At 32.8% G+C, this 7,078-nt stretch overlaps 1 long non-coding RNA gene across 1 annotated transcript; it reads left to right on the top strand.

Annotated features, from left to right (window-relative positions):
- The first annotated feature begins 4,509 nt into the window (after window positions 1–4,509).
- On the top strand, window positions 4,510–6,761 carry LOC128551394 (uncharacterized). The gene is made up of 4 exons (XR_008368776.1): window positions 4,510–5,331; window positions 5,747–5,797; window positions 6,322–6,401; window positions 6,624–6,761. It is a non-coding gene; the product is annotated as an uncharacterized LOC128551394 (long non-coding RNA).
- The last annotated feature ends 317 nt before the right edge of the window (window positions 6,762–7,078 follow it).

Raw genomic sequence — 7,078 nt, 5'->3', positions numbered from 1 at the left:
ATGATTTTGAATTATTTAACGTGTCACATGTTTTCATATGATATTTTAACTTTTGAAAGATAGTTCAAGTGCCATTTAATTAACTCACATATTGCCATTAATTCATAAACTGATTTTCATTTCCGTGCGCCGAATCCAGGCTTTAATCCATGTTTTCCGGATAAATGACGTTACGCAATCACTTACGGTTTACCAAACGTGCAGAAATACCTTAAACAGGAAAATAATATCTCAGTGACCGAATTTCATTCAGATCTATTTTAAATACATACATAAAGCAGGAAGATGATGATGTTTGGCAAATGAAACAGGTGAGATACAAAATACTAGTATAGTACTCATGTTTTTATTCTTCACATATCATTTAATTATTTTCATTTTGTCTCCAGCACAAAATTCATAAATGATTAATTAAATTAATGTAGTTAATGAAGCTGGTTAAGTGCTTGTAATGCCCATTTTTACCGAGATATTGTTTCCATTTCGTAATTGTTTACTGCGATACCCGCGTCCCATATGCTTCATACACGTCCGTCATTGAATAACGAAAAATAAAAACTAAAAAAGTATAAAAAAAGCACTGTAGTGCAATATATTTACAGACAATTACTTTATTTTTTTACACGATTATATAAAAATCATATATAAACATGAATAGTTTTATATAGTGAAGGAGCAGCTCTGTAAGTAGTTCAATATATTTATTACCAACGTCATCCGCACCTGTCGAGATCACGTAAGTCTTATAAACTCCTGCTGGCCTTTAGCTTATTATATTCAACTTACACCCAATTATTGCAGTTAGTGCGTTTCAGCTCATCCCTGTTAGCATTATTTGCATAAAGTACATGTACATAACTAGAGTGCGTACATGTACGTACGTATAAAACATGTATAAACCTCATTTGCATGTCGGCATCAAGAATATAATTTAATCAGTCGTAGAACGACAGCCGTTTCAATAAGATCTGAGTGGTATCCCTGACGTTGCATACGACCATGTCATATGTTTAAATACTCTTCCATGCGTTAAATACTATATATTATCTGTATTCGCTAAGACAGATCAGTGTAACAGACTAAGGTTTAAAGGCTGAGCCGTACCTTAAAGTAGTAATCGGTATCAATCCGTACGGCTCAGGTACGGATCGATACTAATTACTACGTTTCTATCCGTGGCTAGCTGTAGCTATCCGCGCCGTATATGTGACTTGGGTATAAGCAAGCTGCGAGACAAGCTTCTACACCCTCCGTCTGTGTTTTACAGTATTTTAGTTTGATGGTATTTAAGGACGTATGCTGCAGTTATGGGTAGTACATTTCCCAACAATAGATTTTTTTCAAACTTTGTATATGAACAAGTGTCATGCATGCTAGAAACAGAATTATAAAAGAAAATCGAAGGTCACCATGCTTGTTCAGGAGTTTTGTGCCCTTGAATATGCAAAGATTTAAGGGCAGAGAACTCCTAAAAAAGCACGGCGACATATGATTGTTTTCTGTGTCCAAATACAAAGTTTGAACTGCAGCATAGCATTTTTTTGGGCGCATACTGCTGAATAGAAATAATTACCTATTTGCTGCACTATCACGTGAAGTTGCAGCTTTTTAATACGATACAATACAATTGTTTTCATTTACTTTTCAGTTGAACCTTTAAACTTCAAATACATTATAAACAAAAGTATTGTAAATGAAGTGTTTTTAAAGTAAAAATGTTGCAAAAGATAAAACTACGAAACAGTTTAGAAAATGGACAAAAATCACACTAATGGAAGATTTCAGTTTATGATTTACATGGACATTGTAGTTAAATAATGTTAATACTGTCAAACAAAAGTGGGCATCTTCTTTGTTATATAGTCTGATGTTTACCACAGGTTTTGACAAGCATGACCCAGAAGGTTAATATACCTGTTTGTTTTTTCATGTTCAATAGAACCTGGCCATTTTAGGCGAACTATCAACAAACAGAGGCATTGGAATATGTATTATAGAAGAAATTCAAATATTATGGTGTTTGCTAATCTTAATCAGCCATGCATTATTACTGTGTAAAACCATTGCGATGTTCAGTTCAATATAACAGCCATAATGACTACATTTGTCAGTTTGTTTTGTGTTAAGCACTGTTTTTCAATGTCATTTTAGTTATTTAATGGCGGGCAGTTAATCAAACCAATGCTCCTGGATTCTTTACCAGTACAGACATGTTCTCCGCAAGTAACTGCCAACTTCCCCACATGAATCGGAGTTAGAAGAGGAATTATCTCGGACACAGTGCCCTTTATCAAATCATCACGAGAACATACGCTCCGCCCGTAGGTCGAACTTATGACCCCGTGATCCATAGATCTGCGCTCTCCCTATTGAGATAAACGGACGGGCTTCCATAATGACCACAGCTTGTTACAAACGTTAATTCTGCATTTAGTTTTCTTTGAGACTTGTTTTAGAGACCATTAATTCCGATATTTGCTAATAGTTTAGCAGTTATTAAGAATAATTCATTTTCTACATATTAATCTGAACACTCTTTAAATATCTTATAATAATAAGAAAGTATAACGATACTTTAAAGGGGAACCGCCAGATCGTAGGGCAACAAAGAACAAATAAAATATTTAAGATATCAGGAAGTTATTGCTATATTCTTTAAGGAGGCTTTGAAACTAAGCTAATGGAAGATTATATGTTATGGAAGAAAGACAAAAAATTAGTTGTCACTCAAAATTCTAACATGACTCGGTTTGATTTCCAGTTAAACAAAGAAGGAAATCAAGCTCTGTATATTCTGCGATAAACAACGGTTGACGCGAGGACCGGTAAGAGAGCATTATGACGTCAATTATGACGTCAAACTGCCGCATGCTGATACATTACTCCTCGGGTAAATGAAGTCTAGCATAATATTTATTAAATATTTCAATGAGCATGTCAGAATGAAAACAATCAAGGCCTTTTTGTGATTTATCTTCTAATTTACCACGGTTCGCCGTTCAGATGCTTCAGTATTTAACCCCCTCGTGGTTCAATTCCTAAGTATCTGAACTCTGGGCCATGGAAAATCAGAGATAAACAACTCGAAGGCCTTAGCTTTTTAAGAATTTTATTAAATACTTTAGAAGAGGAATTATCTCGGACACAGTGCCCTTTATCAAATCATCACGGAGAACATACGCTCCGCCCGTAGGTCGAACTTATGACCCCGTGATCCATAGATCTGCGCTCTCCCTATTGAGATAAACGGACGGGCTTCCATAATGACCACAGCTTGTTACAAACGTTAATTCTGCATTAGAAAAAATAACCCAGGTTCTAATGTTTATGACATGACTTTATTTCAATTTTAAAGAAAAATAATTTTTAGCCAAAATCTGGAGTCCAGTCCTGTAACAACAGTAAACAAGGTCGCGTGTCTCTTTTAACGCACACGACTTGTTTACTTTGCGAAATACTAAACTAACATCTTAAGGAAGTTTTTATAGCTGTTTCGATGTTTATCATTTATTATGTAAAGAAACATCTAAGGCAACTGATGGATCTTACAACAGATCTGTCAAATAGTACACTTAGTGTCGATAATACGATAAACCAAACAATTAAAAAAAACATTTGAAGTATAAGGCATGGCGTGACCAGGCTTGTAAACAACCATGCAGGAATTTTTGAAAGATTGAAATACAAATATTAGGCACTACAAATGTAAGTTAGTATATTCCTGAAACCGTCCACATCAAACATGTTTGTCTGGAGATCACGTTCCGAAAAAAATGATTGCTTATATATTAGTACTTAATTGTGCTGCTTTCACTCTATGTTAAAACAGAGCTTCATTATTTTTGTCATTCTGTTGTACCAACACTATGACGGGTTCCATTTGTAAAGCTAGTCAGTTTACAATAAACAAGAAACAATGTGTATTAAAATTAAAATATTCCTCTAAAAAGTTGTCATTGTTGATGTGTCAATAAGTTTGACTAAATTATGCGTTGATACATTCATGTATGTATGTGTTCTTGCCCTAGTGTTAACAAAACAATTTCAGTCACAGGTGGGTTTGATAATGAAACGTTGTCAAGTTTTATCTAAACAGCATGACTGTTTAAAATAAAGTTCTAGGTTAATTACAATTTTAAAATTACTGTTCAGAATTGATGGTCAGTCTCAGTTTGAATTTAATTTTTGAAGTTCTGGTAAAAGTTGAAATTAAAGTTTCAATTTTGAGCTTAGTTGAGACGAAAGTATGTTTGCGAACATGGAACCTGGTTATGATTTTTTGCCGTCTTGAAATTTCGAATTTTGAATTGAGATTATAATAGTACGAATACATAATGAGACTCAACCGCCTTTGCTAAATAATTATTTAGATGTAAGAAAACGGACATGGAACCCAACAATTGTTTTCTACACTTTCAAGATTAAAAAATATATTTAAACTAATACGTTGAATGTGCTAGTTGCCACTGACATTTTGAGGTAAAACCTAAAATGTTCTGATTGATAAAATCACCTTTACTAACGAGGACGACAATTTCATTACGGATATTTGACGTTAAGATATTTATTTGTTTTGGGAAGATCTTAATTTTCAACTACTATTTTACATTGCAATGTACGCTCTTATTTAAGGAAGGAATGTTGTTATTTTAAAATCTATAGTATGAAATTGATAAAAGAAATATTTATATATTTAGGTATCGAAAGGTCTTGTTGAGCGAGGAGTAAAATGATGTATATTTCACGGTCTTCGTTGTCTTTTTAACATTTCATGTTATATAGGGACAATTCGGAAAATAAACCTGAATATAAATTCTAAGTAATAACTCCGGCCCCGGAAAGTTCGGCAAGTATTTACTTCTCTGCATTTCTTGTTCAGATTAGTATTTTATATTCTCTTATCTCGTTTACCAACATAAGGAAAAGCATTAGAACTTGTTCGTAACGGGGTGTTCGCTAAGTTAAAAGGATAAGTACATAATTCAATTGTTTTGAAATTAATCATTCATAGCTTCAAAACAGTACGATTAATAAACGTTACATATAATTTTTGCACTCATTCGATAGATGATGTTATTTTAAATTAGTTAATTTTAGGTAAATGGTCCTGGTTTGAAGCAAACAGTGACTCAACTTCCTTATGTAAGCTGAAGAAGCGAAATTACGAGTTTAAACTATTAAAATTAAAATAAGTCTACACTAGTTTTGCAAAGTTTCTTAATTATATTCTTTAACACAATTTTACGACTTTCAGAAATTCACAAAGTAAGAATTTGGAGAAGATAGTAAACTATTATACGTCCAATTCTGAAGGAAAAATGTTATTCTTATGTAAGTTGTATTTATGCTTCCGCTTGAATATCTATGCATCATGTAATATTGATAGAATGTTAACGATATTTAAAAATTGGTTTGTTCCAATCTTTATGTCTCAGAAATTACGAATTTATAGATTTAGAGGTAAATCATGGAGTGTCGGCCTTCAAATACCTAAGGAGTCCCAAGCCTGCGTCTTCCTATATAGAACATTTAATTTCAAAGTTAAACATGATTTTGAAACCTAAATCATCTGCGCAACTTATTTTTGTGCCACAACGAAAATTGTACAACATTTGAAATGCGCGGATGTATATTGTAATGTTACAGATTCAAGGATCTAAAGTAAATGTTATTAAGTATAATTGATATTGTTTTCATAATGTTTTGCTGTGCTCACAATTACATTTTTTTCTTTTTCTTTTTGCAGATCACAGCATACTAGTATTTTCATTTATTTTGATACAGTTAGAAGGAGCCGGTACGTTTCTATTTTGTTTTCTGCTAGACCTTTATTAAATATTTGAACTGTATTAAGTTAATATATTTAATTTTAATGTATTTCTTTACATACTTGCATATTATGCTACATGGAAATTTAGAATATTGTATTCTGATGATGAAGCTGTTGCAGAAAATCTCGATGATGATAGATAATGAGTAATATTGATACATTATGATGATGAGGTTATGACTGATGATAACAATGATTGCTTACGATGAATGATGATGATAAATAAATACATAATTACTATGAATGAATGAAGATGATTTAAGTAAGTTGAAGTATGATAATGAATCAAGGATGAAAAATAGTTTGAATTGTGTATCGCTGTAGATCTTTTTTTTTCTTTTTTCAAGTACAGTAGTTTGTTGCTTTTTATGAAGCTTGTATAAATAATGTTCTTGATGTAATTATATACCGTTCCGATACATCTGTATTGTATTATAAACTGTGAAGCTGACCGCTTTTCAATCAAATTAATGTCCTAGTTACTATTTCAGTGTCACTGGAATGTTACAGCTGTTCTCATGTGGTCAACTCGACAGATTGTAACTCTACAGTAACATGTTCAAATGACCAGGTAAAATACGACACACAGCGTGTCAGAACGTAATATTTCTATTTGTTTACACCTAAAGGAAAATTGTATGTAAGGCATGTAATGATTTTTCTTTGGATATTGTTTTTTACTTATTGTAGTTCACAGCACTTCAATCTAAAACCTCATGATATTAACATAAAAAGCTGTGCAAAATGGACTGAGTAATCTATAATACTTACACAAAATTTTTCTTCTATTTAGGTTTGTTATAAAAAGCGAGAATACACAAGCCAAATCTACTTTGAGTTCGGATGTGTGGATAAACAGGTTTGTTAGACAACTGAAATAGGTTTGCATATTCTAAACATGTTATGCAAGTAAATCTTTCCTTTGGTTGTGCAAAACTGCAATGGACTTTCCTTTTATATGTTTGTTACAAACTACAGTTATAGTTTCAGTTTTTTTTTTTTTTGTTTGTTTTGGTTTGACTGTTTTTCAAAAGTATTTCAGTTATGTTACGTCAAGCAGGTAACCTAACCATTGTTTCTGGATTCGATTCTGTACTAGTACAAACCTTTTCTCCGCAAGTAACTGCAAACTTCCCCACACGAAATCGGAATCAGGAGTGGAGAACGAATGATTTCACACACAAAGTTTTTCATCAAATCGTCGAGGAGAACAAACCCCTCGCCTAGGGCTCGAACTTGCGACCCCGC

The sequence above is a fragment of the Mercenaria mercenaria genome, unplaced genomic scaffold (genome assembly GCF_021730395.1).
Source record: "Mercenaria mercenaria strain notata unplaced genomic scaffold, MADL_Memer_1 contig_1052, whole genome shotgun sequence".
NCBI classification, from domain to species: domain Eukaryota; kingdom Metazoa; phylum Mollusca; class Bivalvia; order Venerida; family Veneridae; genus Mercenaria; species Mercenaria mercenaria.
The sequence above is the reverse complement of the archived record's forward strand: the minus strand, read 5'-3'. Positions and strand labels throughout refer to the sequence as shown.